The sequence below is a fragment of the Pinus tabuliformis genome, chromosome J (genome assembly GCF_031772625.1).
Source record: "Pinus tabuliformis cultivar Carrire ecotype Pingquan chromosome J, CPIR1, whole genome shotgun sequence".
In the NCBI taxonomy this organism is placed as follows: Eukaryota; Viridiplantae; Streptophyta; class Pinopsida; order Pinales; family Pinaceae; genus Pinus; species Pinus tabuliformis.
The window spans coordinates 679,557,650-679,581,158 of NC_142295.1; the positions used below are offsets into that span (position 1 = coordinate 679,557,650).

General features: G+C 38.8%; 1 protein-coding gene across 2 annotated transcripts in view; it reads right to left on the reverse strand.

Moving 5' to 3' along the window:
- Positions 1-23,509, reverse strand: part of LOC149228671 (pre-mRNA-splicing factor of RES complex protein) — a 213,712-nt gene that overhangs the window by 151,058 nt on the left and 39,145 nt on the right. The window contains exon 4 of one of the 2 annotated variants that reach the window (XR_016247894.1): positions 9,103-9,332. The exons of the other annotated variant lie outside the window; for it this stretch is intronic. The gene's annotated coding sequence lies outside the window, so the exon portion shown is untranslated. The remainder of the gene's footprint in view (positions 1-9,102; positions 9,333-23,509) is intronic. 2 annotated transcript variants of the gene reach the window in all.

Below are 23,509 nucleotides of genomic sequence, written 5' to 3' on the forward strand. Positions count from 1 at the left end.
TGCCCTCTTGCCTAATAATTACAAGATTTCCTTTAATTGTGGGATGCTTCCCCGCATTCTTGGATGGCAACCCTAGTAAGCCCATCTATGCAGACTAGTGTGCCTCACCCAAGGAGATTTGAACTAAGCACCTACTAGTACAAAACTAGCCAAATGCCCCAAAACAACCAGCTGAGTTAACCCACTTGGGCCATTAATGTACATTCGTATGAAACTATATTAGAAAATTTTATGCCCTATTCCCTAATGATTGGTATATTTCTTTTACCACTACAAAACTCATTATTGAAAAGATAAGATAGTTTTATTAATGGCTGACAAATGAACACAAAAGTAGGTCAATGGGACTAAAGAGTACAACCAATGTAAATAAAACTTGGGAGTGTCAGTGCAAGTCCTAGAAAATGCCGAAAATAATACAAAGAAAGAAACCTACATAAGTATAACATCAAAACATTTGTATAAAATTGTGACAAAGAAATGATCATATAAAACACTAAGCGAGTTTATCCAAGACTGGAAATGTGGACAACCCAACTCAAGAACCTATCAAGAGAGAGAGAGGGTACGAACGATGATGCCAATGATGTCAAAGTCTCTTGAGTCTGATGGTCAAGGTGAGGGGGCTGAATTGGGTACAGGCTCACTGCCAGAGTCCCCTAGAACCATCAAAGAGCCCAGTTGCACTATCTGAGGGGGGATGTACAAGCAAGGGGTAATCCTAGCATCCAAGATCGAAAGAAGAAAACTCTAAATGAATATTTGGTTGCTTCTATGGATTTGGGAGGTGGTTTGACAAGCAAGAGGTGCTCTTCTTTAGATCCATCTAGTGTTGATCTCACCAATGCTCTATGAATGTGTGGCCTGATGTACAGATCAACACTTCCAAACCAGTTTCAATCAGTGTTGCACTAATCGCGATTAAATCAGAAAACCGCGATTTTTTCAAATCGGCGATATTATTGGCCAATTAAATCGCAATTTTTTTTTCGGCAATTTTTTCGTTAAAAAAACAAACAAACAAACAAAACAAATATATCTATATATATATATATATATATATATGATATATATTAATGAGGAGGAGGAGGTGACCCAAGCTACCCCTGTCACCAATAGAGGACGTGGTCTACCTCCTGTAGCTCCTAGTTCTTCGGCTTCTAGAGCACAGCAGAGTCTACTACCAACTCCACCGACATCTACATCTAGAGGGGCAAAGGAAATCAGTAGTATTAGACTTTAGTTATTTGGTTCATTTCATTGTATATGACAATATGACTCATGATATGAGATATCTTATTATATTTTTTGTTGATATTTTGAGGCTGAGTTGGGAATCATGAGTCGAGACTTATTATTCAGAACATGATTCACTGTCATGTGGGATGTGGTACTAAAAATGATATTAAACATCTTATATATTAGTTCTTTTATCATATTTATGTGTCAAAGTATTTATTTTATGTTGTAGATGCTTTAGATATTAAAAAAAAAAAAAAAAAAAATTGTATGTTACGATTTTTTCCTGATTTTTACTGATTTTTTCCCCTTTTTTACGATTTTTTCCGATTTTTTCCCCACGCCGAATTAATCCCGATAACAAATAGTACAACATTGGTCTCAATATTATCGAGTAGTCTCCTAGAGGGGAACGATGAGAAGAAACCCAGGGTCTCACCATCTTGCTTTTCATTGCACTCTAGAACTTTGTCTATCATTCGCTGCCTTGATCTGACAGATCAACAAGGAAGTATGAGATAATTGATTTGGACATCCCAAGTCATGGCATGGCATGCAAGAGCCAAGATTTATGGCTGAAAATATCCCTGATGAAAAGGGCTAAGCATCTATTGTCCTGGTGCCAAATGAAAGTAGAGAGTTAAAGCCTCTCAAGTCCCTATAGAGGTAGTGATAGCATGTAACAAATATAAATAACATTAAATAATAATTAATTATTGAAGATACATGTCCCAAAGGACATGACTACTTATGAAAGGGCACCTTGCCTGGTATATAAGCAAGGCCCTCATTGTAACATTCAATCATCCTATTCATTCTATTCATCTTATCAATATATATATATAATACTTACAATACAATTGTGTATTTAACATTTACAATACAAATAGCTACAATGTGTGTTTGCTTCATAGTGTCTTCTAATCTCATGGTATAAGGGGCACCAAAAAATGAAGTGCACCTCCATCGTCGACTCCTAAAGGTGGCACAATTGGTAGATCTTATCAAACCGTTGTATATGGTGATCTGTCTCTATCTTGGAAAATCCTAGCAAATCATGGTATATGGTGATCTGTCTCTCTCTGGATTCAGTGGGACTCGGCCTGGAGTTGTTCCAAAGGGATCTTGAGCAAATGCATCCGATGTTTGCGCATATAAGGCAGGCAAAGAATGAGGCCATCACACAGCTCCAAAAAGTGCTCCAAGTAGAAAAACATCTTGGAGGCTAGGCTCATTAAGGGTGAGACCCAAGTGACCTAAATGTACAATCTGTAGATATCCTCTCTAATAGTGTGGTTCAGCACTAGTCGATAAGAGATAACATGGTGCATCAACGGAGAATCCAAATTAGAAAGGTGCTCAAGGGAAATGGTAATCTTCTAAACAAGCCAAGACACCTCTACGAACAAACCTCGAGCCCAGCTTAGGGAAGGATATAAAGCAAGAGCCTCCAAGGAGCAAAGTGAAAGGTAGGGATACCTTTTTGTCCCAATGGAAAATCCTATGAGAAATCGGACATTATGAAGGCAAGAAACCAAGCAGAAATTGACCTCTAGGTAGAAAGGGTGGACACCAAACTTTGTCTGGATGTTGGGTTGTGGAACCATCTACTTACATCAAATGATGCACTTAAGAAAAATAGTTTGTACTCTCTCTAATCTAGTCCACTTTGTCTACAACAAGCTCCATAACCAGATCTCGAGGCTATAGAGAACAGTGGGTTTGATAATCACTTCCATGAGATAGATTTTAGTCGAGATGTCCAAACATCAATTTTGAAAGTCTACCTCTATATGCTTATGCCTTTGCCGAGGCAAAATGTTTCTAAATAACATAAAATAACCAATGAAGAGTTGTTTATGATAAGTGAGATTTGTTCGATATAGTTGAGCTTCTGGCCCCTCCCATAGACAAAACATTTCTTATAGATTAGATCATTTCACTAGGTTTTCCCCCCTTCTAGATGCTTAACAAGGGTGTTCTTTATTGTATGATTGAGGGTTCAATGTCATTCTCTCTTTTACATACACTCTTGCATAATTTGAAAATTCCCAAGAGCTCAAATGCCCCACTCCCCATTTGCTTATTATTATTGGATCCACCCTTCAATCATGTTACCACACAAACTAGGACCTTTAGCTCAAAGTTTGATTCATAACACTTGAAATCGGTCTTGATGTAATCCTTTGGTGTAAAGAACATTGTATCTAGTTTATACCAAAACCTTGAAAGTTCAAATTTTTGTAGCAACGCAAGATGTTTGACCTATTCCTCCACTTGCTTGAGAATTAACTATGTAAGTATAAAAGCATTTGCTAAAGGGAATCCTAATCTTGCATCTGGTTGTGAAACTGCCTGTTACCCACCATTTTGTGGGTGATATCCCTAGGAGAAATTTTACTCCAAGATGATCTTCAGCCGATAGCCAGCAGCCACCAACTAGCTCATTGTGCCATTTCTCCGCCACCTAAGCCATCCATGTGGTCTCTCACCCATCTGTCATGATCATATGTTTGAAGGTGGGCCTCCCGAACCTAAAAAATGCCTTGTCAATTGGTAATTGAGTATTCTAGTTTCCTTATCATGGACACTTCTAGGCATGGATTAACAAGGGAATTCGGTGGAAAGAATGGGCTAGGTCTGTGCTCTTGTCCCCTAGACCCCTTTCAGATATTAACGTCAGATTCTAGTCCTGTGGGATCTCTTTTACTGACCATTTGGCTTTAGGGATGGTATTTCATGGGAAATCCTGATTTTGGTTGTGTGGTCCCGCTCCCTCATCTGCATATATTACCCCCTTTCCACTCATTATTACCCCATTCATCATTTCTCCACTAGGTCCACATAGGGCTAGTTCTCCCCTTCCCCTTGCCCACACCTTAGGTCAGGCTTGGAATGATGCCCCAGACGTTGATGCGGCTAAAAAGAAAAGTAATAGCATAATTGGCCACATTCAACAGGAAAATGTACCATAAAATGCAAAAGATGGTCAGGACAAACACATTTAGCACATGGGCAAAGGCCAATACATGCGCTCTACCCCATCATCATGGCCATCACCTTGGTTCCTACAGGTTCTATGAGCCTCCTTCATCATCTAGGAATCCATGATTGTCCCAACCCCTGATGGGGAATGAACCGCCCTACCTTAAAGGGGGGTATCCACTATTATATCTCACACATCATGCTCTTACCCCTTGAGCCTCGAGCAGTCAATTAAAGAGAAAACATAAAAAGGCAAAAGGCATATAAAGAAGGGTGGAAAAATCAAAGTCGGGGTCACCTCATGTACAGGTCGGAGCACCTCATGTACCACGATTTCTCCCTCCTATACATTATATACCCAAGTGTGGGCTTCCCTTGTACTAGCCACCCTTGTACCCCAGCATGTGACCCAGGGTCGCCCCTTTCATCCCCTACTCCATTCACCTCTTCATCACATACCACCACCTTTTAAAGGATGTACCTTGGACATATTATCCCCTTTAGAAGTAGAAACCACCTAATAGGATACTTGGTTAACCCCATTTGGAATTTGGAAACATTAGCACATGTCAAAGCCCATTATGGAAGGGTAGGCCATTATGAAGTACCCACCTGTGGTACATGGTTTCTAAACTCTTTTATTCGATTTCTTTGATGACTTCTTGTACTGGAAGGCTAGGGGATGCATTGGATCGTATGCAAGATTGCAGATGGTCTCCATCTTGGGTTTGGTCTCCCTATACGAGGTCCTAACCCTCCATAGGGCTACATTGGCACATGTAGGGTGTGTGTTGAGAGTCATGGGCCTCCACAACAATAGAAAATACTCCATGGATCCCTAGAGACGATCAAAGATTGCTCGAGATTCACCTATTCGATGAGGAAGATGCACTTAGTTCACCTTTGCCCAGCCAGCCCCACAGATGTACCATGCACTTGGCAGCTGACCCAGGACTTGTGAGATGATGTGGCATCACCTACACCATCATCTGAGCCCTTACAGATGGTCTACAAGCATCTTCAACTTACTTGGAGACCCATGAGGTCACTTGTGTACCCTCACAGCCATTGGGAGCACCACAGGTTTATTATGTGGAGAACAAGGGGCCATCCCCTTGTCCATTACTTTTGGAAGTCCAACTCATTATTTTGGCACTTATGGACTTCATCAGGCCTCTTAGAGAGCCCAACGACATGCATTATTGATCATTCGACCTCTTGGGAGGCTTATTATTTTATTTGTGAGCTAGTTTGGTGGGTTTGTCACCAATAGATAGTTATTTGCACATTATTTTAATTGATGGGCTAATGTAGGCTCAAATTAGGTAATTCGAACTCCTAATGAGTGTATAAATAGGAGAGACATGAATTCATTTGTATCACTTGGATTGATCATTAGCTCTTGTGAGCAATAAATGATTGAATGTTCCTAGGGATAACTATTTCTCCTGATAAGTTACCGAATTATACCAAATGAAGTATGAAGACCTTGAAGTTGCTTCAAACTAGCCCTACGCCTAGTGAAGTGTCTTCTAGGCCTCCTTGATAAGTTGAAATCAAGCCAAACCCTAATTTATCCATGACTCCATCTCTCCCAAAGAGCAAAGCACTGGTCTTCCACTGCTGATCACTTTAAAGAATATTTTTACACCCTCTCTCTTTCTTTCTAGGCCTAGCCTACATAGGTCACCTAGGTCATCACTTATCTCACAATCTATCCATCCAAATACTTCGATTTTTGGCCCACAACTCTCTAGAGGCCCTCCAAATTTGAGGCAAATCCGACGGTGGGATCTCGAGATATTGCAAGCCCTAGCTCAAGGACCGTTTTTTGCCCTAGGTTTCCTTTGGCCAGTGACCGCATTGGGATTATTGCATCAAATTCAAAGAAAATTTCTCCATCAATCCCTTTCTCCCCCTCAATTAAGTTAAGCACACCCTTGGTTGATAAATTCCATCCCCTTGACCTAATTCTGGGTCCACTTGGTCCCGTGTGGTCCCACAACTTATTGAAGCCAACTTCACAAAGACCACTTGGAATCCAAGTTTCCACAAGGATTTTAGGAGCTAAGAGTCTTCTTGACAAGTCATATACTCAAACCCTAGCTCTTAGAATTCCCCTAAGCCCTTCCTAGAGAGCCTTTCATCTTGCTTTCAAAGCAAGCAAGCCATATATCTAAGCCTCTCTTGTGAATAGGCTTCTAGGATCACCTCTCATCCTATCATTGATTCATTCATTTGTGTGATCCTTGTTATAATGGGTCTCCTCCCATAGGTGAAAGTGCGTAAAGAGTAGGGAGCTTTAGCCAAGGTGATAGTGGGCTATTGTTACATTGTTGCCCTTTACGTGATAGAGCCCATCAAAGATCCCCTTTTGGGACCCCTACTAGTTTGAGTTGTAACACTCCCCATTGCTTCACTAGCTCATGCTTGACCTTCTCAACTAGGAATACCATGGTTCAATTTCATTTGCCTGGCCTTCAAACTGTTTTGATGCCCAAACGATTCTGGAGTTACTAGGAAGTTGAACTAGCTCATCCAAAAGGATGAAGCCACATGCCAGTCTTGTGGTGGATATAGCTTTTGCTGGCATATATATGCTGAGAATGTTGATGTGAGTAGCATTAGAAGGTCCTCTACAATTGTTTGGTGTCTTAGCATGTGGAAGACATTATTTTCCTCTTCTAGTGATTTATGTCTTCTTTCCCAAGTTTAACTTAGGAAAAGTACAATAATTGAAGTCAATTAATTATTGTGGACTATTGGGTTATTTTCTAAGGATAAATAATTTAATTATTTAAATAACTTAGAAATAATCTTTAACATTCATCCTCAAGATATTTCTAGAAGGAATCTTCAAGATGTTTCTAGAAGGAAGATTCAAGATGTTTCCAGAGAGGAGATTGGGATTAGAGATTTGGACTCAATGAACATTATAAATGGAGGCTAGCGATGGAGGTGATGACACAACAAAAGGCACAAGTGTGTGAGTGAGTCCTCAAGAGAGAGAGTGATTCTCTTTGCAGTGTGAGTGGCTCAGTGACTAGTGCACAGAAAAGGAAGAAGAGTGGTGGGTTTGAGCGAATCTAGGAAGGCCAAGTTGGAGGAGATTACAGAGCTGAGTTGCTGGAAGGAGATCGTGTTTGTCTTGAGGAGGCCAAATTGCTGGAGTGTTGGGGTTTTTCCAATACGCATTAGCGGCAAGGCACAGATAGAGTTGCTAGAGGGCGCAGATCTGATTACTCAAGGCCGATTTCCTCAAAGTAATTTCATCTAGAGGCAGATTTCCTTGAGGCCAATTTACCTGGGCCAAATTCATTCTGAGGGAGCCGAGTTGCAGGTTCTAGATTTTATTTTTCCTTGTATCTTTGTGGGTTGAAAAACCCAAATTTTCCAGATAATGAAATGATGGAGAATTGTTTGTGGGTTAATTAATTTTGTAATGTGTAATTGATCTCTTTGGATTATTTCTGCAGCATTCTAGAAGTTAAAATATCAGTGATTTTATTTTTCGGTAAATCAGTGTTTATTTGGATTAAGATATAAACTGTTGGGAATAAATTAATTTGCCATGAGAAAATAAATATGGCTGGTATCAGAAATTTAACAAAGAAAAGTCTGGTAAACAGTAATACTCTGCAGCCTGGCAATTCTCCTTAATCGCTTCAGACCTGGTTCTTTTGCTCATGTAAGTGCTGTCTTCTTATATTTACATGTCAAGGAGACCTCAAATATGTATTATGAAACCGACACATGCACCAAGAAAGGGATTTGAGAACGTTGCACAAAGTGTGTTAGGTTCTCTATCCCATCTCAGAGGGTTTTTAGGACAGAATTTTGCCATAATGGATGTGCTGCGTCAGCAACAACAACTGCTAATATAAGAAACTCTGCCTCTGCTGCTATTCCTATTAGGATCAAATTATAAGGCAAATAGCATCACAACAATCACTAAAGATGTCGAACATTAAATGACCATGTCATGATCCACCACCAAAATCAATAATAGCAACCAAGACCACCAAGAGCATCATCCATATGATCCACCAATGAGGACCACTATGCTCAAAAATAAGTTGTGCTACCCCGCTGCAAATATACCTTTACCAATCATGTCAACATGAGTGGTAACAAATCCCATTGAGCCGTCTTTGCTCGCTGGTGGACATTAACATAATTTCTTCCTTTCTTACTTTCTGTTTTATAATAGATTTCTAGTTCTACAGTATAGATGATGCAAAGTATGTATGGTAAAACCTTACTTCAAGAAGTTACAAATCCCTTTTAGATCTTATATGGTCTCAATGACCTATCTTTCATATGTATGTGCCCTGTAAAGAAATTCATTTTGCTGTTGCCAAAAGGGCTCCTACAATATGAATGAATGCCAAACTCCACCGCCTTTGAGTTATTCTACCATGAAATCATCATCTGGTTACATGAGAAATACTTCGTATTTGATAATTCAAGGTCATTTAAGCACAATCCAGGGACATTTTAATCTTTATAGAATGCACTAACCACACAATTATTACTAAGAATTTTTCATGACACTGCATCCAGGTGCAAAGGTAATATAACACACATCACAGAAGTGTCATGGAAAAGGAAAATCATACTGTAAAAATGGTAAGTGCTCTTGACAGCAAAAAGTCCAACCCACTCAAATAAGAACTCCCTTGATACAAATGATTCCAGGTGTGTCTGATAGAATATTTTTCAGAAATGGCAATAGGAGGATCAATAGATAACTTTCTTCAAAAATGAGAATTGTAGGGTCAAAAGATTCACAAGCAACTTCTCAATTCCTCCCAGTTATACATAAAATATAGATATTTGTAAAGGCAGTTGGAACTTGGTGTGGTGTAGAAAACTCACAAGGAAAATTTGACTGTTGAGTGTCCACCACTTATCAATAGGTGAAACACCATGTCACAATTACGGCATGTGACCTCCCTTCCTAACTTAACAGCCATGACGGCTTCCAGTAAACAACAGCCCTCTTGTAGGGACACAGAAGACCACATGGGACAAACATGTCACCTGGGAGAATCGAACCCTGATGGGGGCAATTAAAACACCCTTCTTTCATCAACCTAGCAAAACACCTTTGACAAAAAAATAAGATAAGATAAGGTAAGATAATTTTATTAATGTCCAACAAGTGCCCATAAATAAGTGTAAGGGACTCCAGAAAAAACCAAAAAAACAAAAAAGGTTAAATGGACTGCCAGATACATTAGAAACAGTACATAGTGGGAGTGCAAGTGCAACTCCTATAAAAGCATATCTAAGGTCCAAAACCTGTAATCTAAAATCTAAAGTCTATTGTCTAAGATATAAAAAGATACAAAAACTGGGAGTCCCAAAGAAGAAAGGAAGGATCCCTCTCAAGAACATGGTGGAGCCAAGGTAGGAGCATTGGTTAGGAGCAAAACATGTACTCAGATACCTGAGGGGCATAGTGGAGTATGGTCTAAGATATACTGGAAATGGTGGAGTAAGTTGCAGGGGTATTCGGAATCAGATTGGACAAGCAGTGCAACTAAGCACAATTGAGTACAGTCAATGAGATATATAGGAGATGGCGAAGTAAGTTGTAGCGCTATTCAAATTTAGATTGGCTAGGCAATGTAGAAAATAGTAAGAGTTACTTGCAAAATTGTTTGATCAAGAGTTGGACCCTATAGTGATTTACTATGATAACCATAGTTGTATCAAACTCTCTCAGAATGAAGTAATCATGAGTCTATGTCATTGTCATGGTGGTCTAGACACTTATTGGGCATTTTGTATCAAAGAAATAAAATTATATTGATGTAATTTGGTCATCTACACCACCATCAAGTCAGCCTGCTCCATCTACAAGTTGGCCTCAAGATCCTCATGTCGGCCTCAAAGAACTTCTTCAAACCACTATATTTTGCAAAGGATTCGACCTAGATTGGAGACAAGCAAGTGAAGATTCAATCTGCAATTTTCCAAGGTGAAAAAGAGAGTTTGAAGAGCTTAAAAGAGAAGAAAGATCACAATGAAGAAGAGGAGACTCTTGTCCAATAAGAAAGAAGCTGAAATTCTGTCATTCTGCCACACATGCAAAGTAGACTTAGGCATGTTGCAAGGCCAAAGGTGCAGGCCGAAATTCTCGGATTTTAGAGAGGGTCGAGACCCTAGTTCACCCCTTTTGGAGAGCTGATCTATGTTGACTTTTGAAGATTTGACTAAAGTTTGACTTGTCATCATGAGAGGCTGACTTGGTGAATGGTGGAAGGTCTTGGTCCTAGTCAAAAGGTCTTGGTTGTCTCATTTGATTTGGTTCTTGAAGAAGAGGAGATTTTTGGGTTTTCCCCTCAAAGAGGGGTTTTGCCCTGGCTGAGAGCCTACATCTTGTGTCATTGATCTTCATGTTTTGTTTTGGTAGTTGCTTGATGATAAGAAGACATAAAGAAATTAAAGAAGAGCTATAAGAAGATAACTAAAATATCACAAGTAATTATCAAGTTAAGAAAAAAATTCTGCCTTTCTGATTGTCCAACATGGTATCAGAGCTATGCTGAAGAGGGGAAAAGGCAGCTTGAAGATCTTTTGGCTCTCATCATCCTTTTTTTTTAAAGATAAATAAGTCTTGGTTTCAAGAAGATCTAGACCTCATCCAAGGTGGCATCAAAAGAAATCAAGGTCTAACATTTTGAAGCAGGATCAAATGTACAACAAAAAGGGTCTGCTCCTTAAGTTTTTCTTCATACCACAGTCATCTAACCTCTGTGCATCTAAATTTACCAACAGATATTTGAATTCATAATGTTCTGTGCATAAGTTACAAAGGTGACCATATCACAAGATTGGAGTATCTCTTGTGGAATATAATTAGTCCTATCAGTCATGAAAGGAAAGACCGAGCTATATAGAGGCTGTCTAGACCTACTTTAAAGCTACAGTCATCGCAATCTTTGAAAAGAAGCTAAGATACCTGTGGAAGAGGACAGATACCAGTACATATATGTATAGAGGACCGAGTCTATACAGTGGAAAAGAAGCTGACCTAAAGCATAAAGTGAAATTATTGTTGTACAAGGCATACTAGGCCTGTTTTAAGCAGTTTACTAAAGTGGTTATTGAAGCCCTAGTCAAAGGATCATACTCAGAATAAGGAGTTGTCTACACTCTTTTGGAGGGACCAGCCCTATAGTTAAAAACAGTGTAAGGAGATCTTCTTCTATCATTGAGAAAGTATACTATCTCTGTCCCAAGGAAAGAAGCAGTATATAAAAGTGAAAGGAGAAACTAATTGGAAGAAATTTTTGTCGAAAGCATCTAGCATCTTGAGACCAGCTTTGTTGTCAAAAGCCAGCATAAGTAGATCATGGCATCTTGAAGAAACTCTTGCAGCAGATCTTGGAAGACCAAGGTAAGTAGTTCTTGAGATATGTATAATTACTTTATTCATTCAAGATCTAACTTAAATTAGGTTAGGATTTTAGAATTTCTTTTAGGGTTTGTAATCTTCATATTATTGAAGGTTGTTGGCATCTAAAGCTTTTGTAAACCCTTGTTAGTATTTGAAAACCCTAAAGAGAAACCCTAACCCTATTCTATTCCCTCATAGAAACCCTAGTTTTGGTCTCTAGGGTTTGCAGATAGTCTAGGGTGAAATGAAGGTAGAATTTGAAATTCAAACTCTAGATAGGGTTTGCAGATAGTCTATGGTGAAATGAAGGTAGAATTTGAAATTCAAACTCTAGAGTTGATGTTTCGAAAGATAACATCCTAAGACTTAAGGTTTGGAATTCTCCCTCTCTATAGACTCCATATCATAATTATGCTCTTGTACTTGTGTATTTTGGTAGTACTTGTCAATAAATGTTGCAGGTACATAATGAAGAAAGCAAAAGTTTAGAAAGATATGTTGATCTTATGAAGAGTATGATGTATAGAAGGAATGGTAACTTGGTAATCAAGTTGGATCCTTGTGCACTATGATGGATCTTAAAAATGTTGAGAGGGAGACTCTACAAAAGATAAGTATTTTGTTCTTTGTTTCTTTCATTACATTGTTAATGGTTTCCTCTATAGATCTAGCTCCATTTCTATATTTGACTATAACCCTTTCTTTTATGCTTCCCTTGAAAAAGGAAGGTTTGCAAGAATATTCTAAAAGAAAGGTTTGTGGCTAGATTAAGAGGGAGCCTTCAAAGGAAGTTTTGAGTCTCGAAAGAAGCATTGTTGGAGAAGGAGCCTTTCAAGGTTTGTAGAAAGAAGCAACTCAAGGTATGTTTAAGATCATAAGACATGTAACAAGTCTTCATCATAAAAGGTACGATCATTTTGCTTATTACTAACTTCCATGTCTAGGGTTACAATATAAAGATTCTTATGTTGTTGAGGATGATTGATCTTTAGATCAAATCAATCCTTGTCATACTATCTATCCTTTGTTAACTTAGGTAAAACCCTAATCGTTAGGGTTCACTATAAAACCCTAGCCTATTTAGGGTTTGTTGATAGAGTCTAGAACATATAATGAGATCCTAATCTCTTGATGATATGAAACCCTAGCTTTTTAGGGTTTATGACAAAACCCTTGTAATAGTTAATGAAAGATCCTAGGAATGAAACGCTAGGTTTATGTGCTTCTGTATGATTGAAGCTCTAGCTTGATCAAAATTGTTGAATATCTAACAATGAAGTTTTGATGTTTATATCTAGGGTTTACGACAAAAACCCTAGTAGAGAATAATATAAGTTTCTATGGCGCGATAATGAAACCCAAGATGTAAAATGTTGTCACTATGATTGAAATACTAACTTGATCAGTGATATCTAAGGTTTAGTTTTGATGGAATCTAGGGTTTGTGACAAAAACCCTAGCAAAAATGATTGTGAAAACCTAGGGCATGAAAGGTATAACCCTTATTGATTGTAAACCTAACTAGGCTTGGATTTTGATATCAAAAGTCTAATTTATTATGCTCCCATTGCAATGACATGTTAACCTTATATTGATAAAGTTGACTTCATGCTCTATATTTGTGATCGGTTATACTTGATGAAGATTTGCAAGTACATAGTCTTCAAGATGTTGAAGATGCTTACCTACCCCATACTTGATAATAACTTGACGATGATCTTGAGAATGATGGAAAGAGGGAGTTGTAAGAATCTCAATGATATCAAAATTTGCATTGATGATTAATAGATGACCTTGTTGCCATAGAAGGAATGATGTTCTGAAAAGTTGAAGTCCTCCGATAATATGCGAAAGAAATATCATGTGGTTGAGTTGTTGATGGATTTGTTGTTAATTTTAGATAACAATGATACTTCAATTTTTTATTATTAGCCCAATATCACAATCACATAAACTTTGATAGTAAATGCAGATAGAACTTAAACAATAAGCAGAAGACAAACCAAGACAAGAGGACACAATATTTGGTGGATGCCAGGGAAAAACCCCAATGTGCGGAAAACCCTTTGATAAAATCTTCTTATTATTCTTCAAAAGTTCAGCAGAGAGAGAGAGTACAATATACAAAATTCACTTGCCCAAACACAATCAAATCTGTCCAGTCAAACTACAATCAATAGGATGCCCTAACCAAAAAGTCAACGCTAGTCAAATCTGCAGAATTACTCCTCCAAATCAGCTCAGTCAAACCTAGTCAATTCGGCCTCCAAAAACATTCCAAATCAGCGCAAAACAGTCTTGAAGAAGACGATCAAACTTGGTCAACGCACTGTCAAACCTGCGGTCAAAGGACCTACAGTCAACCTACCCCGAAATTCTCTAAATTTGTGCCAAAGAATGTGGCCTACACAAACAGAAATTCTCCCAAGAAAAACGCAATCAAGCAAGGTCAAATGTTGCCCAGTCAACGCTGGTCAAACTTGCAGCAACTTGGTCAACGCATGAAAACAAAAAATGCAGTCAACCCTTCGCACGTGTGGAGGAGAAGAAGGCTGCCCTAAAATTTGTACGACCCAATCAGATGAGGACAGAGAGAGATATGTGTGAGATGATGAATGTCCAAATGAGGTAGATGCTCCTTCTATTTATATGCAACGTTGAGGGTGAAGAGACATGACTTTTGGGCTTCTTGAGCCTACATTAGATTGTTGGCCAACCTTGACAATTTGTCCATAGAAGAAATAAATTCATAATTCCAATTATACTTATCAGAATGAGATGATCTTTAGATGAATCCTACACCTCTCGAAAAGAGGAATCCAATAAAAATATCAGCTCCATCATATGAATTGTCCAAGGTGGAGTTTGGCCCTAGTTGCCAATTTTAACACTCCCTCTCAACTAGGGAGAACTCCACCTGCCAAATCATCTGTCAATTTGTACCATCCCTGTCATCCTTGCTCTACTGAACCATGAAGAAATAATGAAGAAGAAATGATCGTGTAACACCCCCGTTGTAATTAAAATAATTAGTTGTTTGATGGTTACCATTACTAGTGACTTTACTAGGATGGGGACAAACTGATTATGTTTGGAAAAGGATTTTTAAATTAATAAATAAAGTTGTTGGTTTTATTTTTGGAAATCATGATGGCTGACACCAGAGTAGATGAGACTTGCCAGAATCTGAGAAGAATCAGATTCACTTTGATTTTCCTAAATTTAAAAATATATGGATATATATTATATCTCGGTGGGAGATAAAGACTGAGGATAAAAGTGTTGCAAGGAGAAAAACAGCCTTTTGCTTTTAGAAAAAAAAACTGAAAAGCCTAGGCTAAGGGGAAACAAATCCCAGAAGGCAGGACGCTGCCAAGGAAAATCTGTGAGCAAGATAATGTTAAATAAACATTATCAAGGCTCAATAGAGGTTACTGAGGCCTGGCAAGTTATCATAGCTCAGGGGGAATCAGAGGTGATTCAAGGTTGGGTGGTTTGGTGCTACAAGCCATAGATTTCCAGCGTGGGAGTACTGGTCAGAGGATCTTGTACCCACTGATAATCTTAATAGTATTCATAATTATGTAGTTGTGGCAAAAAGTAAATGCGTGAATTATGTTATGATGGATTGTGTTTATATATTGGTTATAGAATGTGTAGGTTGAACACTGTATGCTGAGAATATATTGTAGAATTATTGTTGAAACTATTGCAAAATTTCTTGACATATGGATTGTAACATACAGTAGGTTGGCTATTTAGTTGGGACTTGTGTTTTGAATTAATCCTTAATTTTATGTATGCACGATGCAAGTATTTATTGTGCAGGGAGTATGCTAGCGAATGTTTTTAATTTCATGCATGCCTGATACAAGTAGTGGTACTGAAACAAATGTGCAAATGAATGTCCTTAATCTTATGCATGCTTGATACAATTAGTTATATTGCAGTGAACAGACGAGTAAATGCATGGCATACTGGTTGAATGAAATAATTAGAACTATTTATAGAAAGAAAACATGTATCTCATTAGAATCATTTAAGTGGTGTATGAGACAGTATAAACAACAGTAAATAAAAGACAGATGAGTGGCTACATATATCCTTCGGGAACAACTAACAAGCATAGGCTGCATGCACATATTGAGTATTTTCCAGAAAGCTCATACTTGTTGCTATAGATGCATGGCGTAGAGAAGAAATGGGTGAAGCATAGTATGCACACCGGGTAAGAAACAGTGCATGTAGATGGTGAAATCACTTTAAACTCTTACAGGTGGATACATGCTGGGATAGGAGAAAAGAACAAGAAAGGACACATGTGGTTCAGATAGTTAATACTTAAATAAAATACACAGTAGAAAGAAAATCAAATTAAAGAAATTAGTTGGTTGCTATGATGGATTACATGACTAGACTAAGCACACCCTACTGAATCCAATGGCTCCTAGTCGATTCATTGGAAATCGACTAATATTATGATCTAATTTCCTTTCCTAAGGCCTAATCACAATAAAACAAGTTACAAATTATCTTTTCCTGAGATCGTAACCTCGTTAGAACTTCAGAGAAAATTGACATGCTGACCATTACGAAATGCATAGATAGTTAACCCATTCTTGAAACAGTTCCATGCGCCTTTCATTAAAACAACGAAAAAAAAGAGGAAGTAAATTAATAGTAAGGAGAAAGTAAATTAACAGTTCATTGTTCTGTACACAGAGTCTTCCAATTTGGTCAGAGTTCAACCCATGAGCCTAAGGCCCGACGCAGCCCAGTACGAGGGCAGAAGGGAACGAAACACATTATACAGAGATTCAAAAGAATTAAAGATAGTCACCAGACCATGAATGTAAATTAATAACTTAGCTCACTCATGAAGAGTAGCAAAACAAATACAGACAATACTCCAGCATGCCTCAGGCTTGTCAACCCAAGCAGAGGTCGATTGGCTAAATTGAAGCACAACCATGCAACTGAAAGGCACGAGGGCCATCGCAGACATTTCTTAAGAAACGATGCAGACCCGAGGTAAACATTCGCCCAGGTTCCAACGGAAAAGAGGTGATAGGAATAATATTCACAAGTAGCAAACCTTAGGGAATGGGGAAGTTCGAAGCCAAGAGATCACCAACCTGGGAACAGAAAAGTAAATGTTAAAAGAAGAGCGTCCGAATAGAATTCCACCCATGTGCTTACCTGTAACAACCCAAAACCATGTTACTTAAAGAAGAACCCTAATGATTTGAATGAATATGCGAATAGGCAAGGGAAACGAAATCTAAGAAAACGATTTTACCTGAGATAGCTTGTGGAACCAAGGTATTATCAACCCTCCTGGAGACAAGACGGAGTTCGAATAACAGACGAAACAAACACCAAAACCCAGGAACATGTAAATGAAACCACAAAGGGAATTCACCTAGGTGCTAAGAGGAAACCTCTAGGCCAGAAGAAAACGATGGTCCCTACAACGCCTTGGGCCACACCTGCACTAGCAAACAAGAAATTGTCAAAATGGGTAATAAATCAAATGACCCTTCATGAAATCTGGAAACGAGCAAGAGCATGGTGGAAAATCGATAGAAACATTAGGTTGGGAGAAATTACTTGATTCTGGTTGGATGGTGACAAAGCCGGATACCCAGACTTCACCATTGCCCCCCTTTGTACTCAAACCCTCCTTCGAAAGATAGAGGTGTGATGGAGTCTGCCAACGCCGAAGAGGATGTTGGGTTATGCTCTTGTAGCAGAGTTGAGCTAAACCATTGCGGCGGCGGCAAGCAAACCAATCTTAGGAGGTTATGCATCGAGCAAAAAGAAAAAAGTAAAAGCAAGAGCCACCACTCTATCAAAACCCACAAGGAAAACAGAGAATGAAGTGCAAGCGCAAAATTAGGTAGCTAGAGACGGTTAGGGTTAGACCTAAAAGACCAGAGTCGTAGATCTATACCAAGTGAATCTCAACCATCAATAAGTCATTGAAACAATAAATCTTAAGAATTGTGCCATCGTACCAAGTTCACATGGGCATAGATGTACAAGCAGTAGTTTATTGGCCAGTGCTGACAAGCAATTAGTTGACAAGAGGTTAGGTACAGGGGGCAGTCAGCAAGGTGCGAGCCATCTGGTGAGAGTGAGAGCACACAGAGTGCCAACTCATCCAAAAGAGAAGAAACGTGTCTGCCTCATAGTGAATGCCCACATGTAAACGCATAACCTGTCCTGGGTAGAGTGTTAATGGCCAAGGCTGGGGCCGAAGGCTTGAATGCGAAGGGTGGGTAGTTAGGACAAAATCATAAAGGGTATGAATAATAACAATAGAATGGTTCTGAAAACCTTAGGATATGTAGTGTGCATGTAGACTTACAATCAAAATGAAAAATAAATAAACGAAGGACTCTAACCTAAGTTGTTATACATTAATTTGTATCATTACACTCACCACTTGTAATAACCTTCACCATGCATACATTTGACATTGTAAAATAGTGGGGCAAAGAAAGAAATTTTTTTGGGGGTATGTTTAGAGGTTCATTACAGACCGACAGTGTATCATACCACTCTCCACTAACCTAAAGTCAGTCTCCAGCAATATCAAACATCCTAGCATAAGGAGTATGGTAGTACACGATTCGTCCAGCGGTAGTACCATGGTCCCTATCCTCATTTCCCTACTCATTGGCCAAATAAGAGGTACTTCCCATGAGTCTTGGACTACATGGGTAGGATGCATCGGCAGGAGAAAGTGAACCACTCATCCTGCTCATATGCCATAGGAGAAGGTGAACCACTCATCCTATGCATATATCAACCATCATGGGGTATCATAGGGGAAGGTGAACCACTCACCCTGTACACAGCGCACCACTAGGTGAAGGTGAACCACTCACCCTATGGTCGCTCATCGCTCCAAGAAGTACCCCAAGCCCCCTGGAGCTCCCAGAGCTCAATATCCAACTCAATCGAGAATTTGACCTTCCCCAGGGGCTTCATAAGAATATCTACGACCTATTCATCAGTCCCAATGTGATGGAGCCTTATTGCTCCTCGTTGTACCATATCCCGGATAAAGTGGTAGTTGATTTCAATATGCTTGGAGCGGGCATGAAACACAGGATTCTCAAAAATATGAATCCCCCTTTGGTTGTCGCAAAAGATCCCGATGGTATCCAGCACATGCCCAAACAGCTCACTAATGAGCTTCCTCAACCAAACAGCTTCACAGGAGGCCATACTAGCAGCAATATATTCAACGTCAGCGGTGCTCAAGGCAACTGATTTCTGCTTCCTGCTCATCTAGGATATCGAAGCAAAACCTAGTGAGAAGCAACATCCAGATGTGTTCTTACGATCCACCAAACTGCCCGCCCAGTCAACATCTGAATAACCATGGAGCCTCACATTCCCAGCAGTGTATCTCAATCCATTGGTGATTGTGCCCCAAAGATATCTCACAAGATTCTTGGCAGCAATCCAATGTATGTGATGATGCTCGACCATAAATTGACTCAACGTATTCATATCAAAGTATATGTCGAGACGGGAGTTCACCAAGAACATCAGGGCCCCCACGAGTTGATGATACTCATAAGGATTTCCCAAATCGGGCCCAGCAACACTTCCGCATAACTTCTTGAAGTTGAGTTCCATCGGAGTAGTTACCGACTTACAATCCACCATCTCAAATCTTTCAAGTAGCTTCACAATGTATTTTCCTTGAAAAAGGAAAATCTCACCTGGCTTTTGCCAAACCTCCAACCCTAGGAAATAATGCATCAGTCCTAGGTCCTTCATCTCGAACTTAGAAGCCAACTCCCTCTTGCATTGATGAATAAGAGGGTTTGCAATTGTCAGAAAGAGATTGTCCACATAAAGTACCAAGATGAGAGGTCTACCATTCTCAACCTTAAAGTAAAGGTTTGGATCAGCTTCACTTCTTGTAAATCCCAGCTTCATCAGATAGTTGTCAATCCTCTCATTCCAAGCCCAAGGAGCTTGCTTCAACCCATAGAGGGCTTTCTTCAACCTACATACATGTGTCTTTCGATCTTGGACTTCGAACCCCTTTGGTTGTTCTACATAGACTTCCTCCTTAAGTGAACTATGCAAGATGGCAGTCTTGACATCCATTTGATGTAAATTCCATCCTTGTGAGGCAACAAGGGCAATGATCGAATGGATGGTGGTATATCGGCCAACTGGTGCAAATATCTCATCATAGTCCACACCTTCCTCTTGACAGAAGCCTCAAGCAGCAAACCTAGCCTTGAAATTTTCAACACTTCCATCAGCTCCATGCTTGATCTTGTAGAGTCATTTCAAGGTGACAACAGATTTGTCCTTAGGTCTAGGGACCACATCGTAGACATCATTCTTCATAATCGACTCATACTCTTCATTCATAGCATCCTTCCAAACGTGGTGCTTCACAGCTTCTTCAAATGTGCAAGGCTCAGTTTGAACAATGGTGCTCATGGCAACTAAGTACCCTCGGTACCTATTCAGCTTCTTACTTTCAGGAAAATTTCCCCTTGGTGCAATATGTCTCTCAGCATCTTCGAGAGTTTCCCTAAGGCATGAGGGTCTCCTTTTTGAGGAGGAGGGTTCATGAGGAGGTGGATCAATGGGATCCATTGGTCCTTCAACATCGGGCATTGGCTTATCCTGTGGTTCTCCCTAGTTTCCTGTATTTGCTTCTTTGTCCTTCCTTGGAATAGGAAGGTTCCTAATCTTCCCAAGGGCAGCATCTTCATCGAAGGTGACATCATGACTTATCTCCACTTCTCTTTGACCGGGCACATAGATTCTATATGCCTTAGAAGTTTCATTATATCCCACAAATGTTCCTTTCTTCCTAGATGCATCCAATTTGCCTCTCTTTTCTTTCAGCACATGAAAATACACGCTACCAAAAATTCTAAAATAAGAAACGTTAGGTTTCTTACTAGTGAAAACTTCTTCAGGAGTTTTGGAGTCCAAGGCTTGATGAGGGTATCTATTTTGAACATACACTGCAGTGTTGGTAGCTTCTGCCCATAGGAATTTCGGAAGGCTTTGATCATGAAACATGGCACGAGTGGCTTTTATAATAGAATGATTCTTCCTTTCAACGACACCATTTTGCTCAAGAGTATACGCAGTAGTAGTCTCCCTCTTAATGCCAGTTTCTCTACAATAGTCATTGAACTCATTTGATTCATATTCGGTTCCATTATCGGTCCTCAATATTTCGATCTTCTTCCCTGTTTGATTTTCGACCAAGGCTATGAAAAAACGGAACCATCTGAACACTTCGTCCTTCTTCTTCAAGAAATAAATCCAAGTTTTGTGAGAGAAGTCATCCACAAAGATATCATAATATAGATATCCTCCCAAAGATGTCAAGAGCAACATACCAGAGAGATCAGAAAGAACCAATTGCAAAATGTCGGTAGCCTTGCTATCACTTGAAGGGAATGGTCCCTTTATATGATTTCCTTCGACACATCCCTGTCAGACACCTTGATGTTCTACCTTAAATTCAGGCATACTTGTCCCCATATTCCTTGCATCGGGTAGGGCTTTATAATTTAGATAAGCAAACCTCTGGTGCAATAATTCGGATTGAAGAGATGTGTCGCAAGACATAGCTTCCAATGGACTTCCTCCAACTTGATATAGGTTATCAACCCTGAATCCAAGAGTAAATGCTTCTTTGAAATTTCTTTTCCAAACATGTATCTTTCCATCAATGAATGCCACCTTGAATCCTTTGTCCTCCATTGCTGAGATGGATACCAGGGTCTTCTTTAAATCAAGTACATATAGTACTTCTTGTAGATGAATGGTGCTACCTTGATTTAATTGAAGAGTAACATTCCCAACTCCTTTCACGGGATAGGTGGCATTGTCTCCAAGAACGATTTCCAAATTTGTATCATTTTCTATTAGATTTGAAAGAGCTTCCTTATACCTAGTGAAATGCCTTGAGGCACCACTATCAATCAACCAATTTCCCAAGGTATCCGAAAGAGAGGCTGTAGAGAGGGCAAATATAAGATAAAATTCTTTTTGCTTGTTATCTACAACATTAGATTCATCGTACCTAGAGTTTCTTGATCTTTTGGGAGGTTGACCATTTCCATGTTGAGTAGCAAGAGCATTCCTTTTTCCTTTGTTGTTGAATCTGCCATTCCTTTGATTGTTGTTGCCCCTGAAATTGTTGTGGTAGTCGTTGTCATCATCCCAAGGTGTATCCCTTCTATTAGAACACTCCCTAGCATAGTGGCCAAACCTGTTACAAATGAAGCATCTACCCTTTCTTCCATCTTTGAATCTCGGTCTTCCTTGACATTGCTTCTTTGAACCTGCATTGTTATTGTTTTTAGCATGAGCGGAGTGTATAGTCAATTCAATATTCTTAAATTGCTTACATAAATTATCGACCAGAGTTTGTAAACTTGTGAAGTGCAAGTGCACTATATATGCTAGAAGCCTTTTTTAGTTTATTAAGATGATATTCGTATTTGTTTTAAAGATTTTCTTTATTCCTATGTTCCTAATGAAAACTAAAGATTTACAATTAAATTCCTACAATCAACTCTTAAAAAAAAGGAAAGTAAGAATAACTATCATGATCCTATTTAACTGACTATTGTTAGTTTAAAAAGAGTTACTATGCAAGGTGATAAAAACAAAACTACCTATGTTCTAGAAAGACAATTATTTCTACTCTATAAAGAATCACTTCTATTCAAAAATAAATTTATAAAGCAATCTATGTTAAGATCTACGCACTACAATTAACAATATTTACTTGAAAAAAAGAAAAGTAGAAGGAATGTGATCTAATCAAACATATTTGCTTATGAAAAGAAGACGATTATGTACATAGTCCTATTTTAGAAAGCATACAAATGATTTGAAATCGACAGACAGCAAATGAAAGATTGTAAACAAGTAATTACAAAGAAATTAAAGCTACGATAATGCAATTCTGGAAATAACAAAAACAAAATGAACTGAACTGAAAATAAAAGAATGAACCTCAACTGTCTGCAAGGGCCCTCCACAAAACAACAGGTTTTAAGACTTTAATTCAACAGCTAACTGCGCATGATATCGATGAGAATACTTCTTCAATTAAAAAGGAACAGAATTATGAAACTTCAAACAATCAATTAAAGATTACATATATGTCTCTCACTTTCTGTTTACAGAGTTATATATATAGCATTCGTGCTCAACAGATTGAGACTTTCATGCCTTAAAAAATTAAAACAATCATAATCTAAATGCTAATCTTAAAATGGAGATTTTAACGTTTCTCGACGATTTGTTATTTGGAAAGCAAATTGGAGAGTCATGATTTATTTGAACTCTCGCTGCTCTGTTTATCCACGTATTGACCTGCTTCTTTGACTGTGCCATTAGGCGATTTCCTTTATGATTTGGCTAGGGCGAATAGGAAGAGATCAATCATCATCTTCCCATGTGCTTCTTTACTTGGCTGGCATACTGGAACCTAGGAAACCATGGAGATAGTTGCGGAATCATGAAACAACTGCAGAATCGTGTTAATTCCGTAGCTATTGCAATCTTTTAACTTAATAATAAGGCACATTAATAAATATGAAAAATAAGACATTTGAGTACCTTACAATGTCAAAATCTATAGTTTTACTGTTTATTTGAGTTGATGGCAATGATGAAAAGAGGAAAAATGGATGGAAATGGTGTCAAAAACAAAACAATCCTGAGACTCTACACAGAGAATGCAGTAGGATCATTCCTATTTGAAGGCATGTCTCTCTCCATCATCCTTGTCTCTTCTTGAGTACATCTAGTCAACAATTCATCAAAGCCTGGAATCTTGTCATTATTGAGGATAGTAGT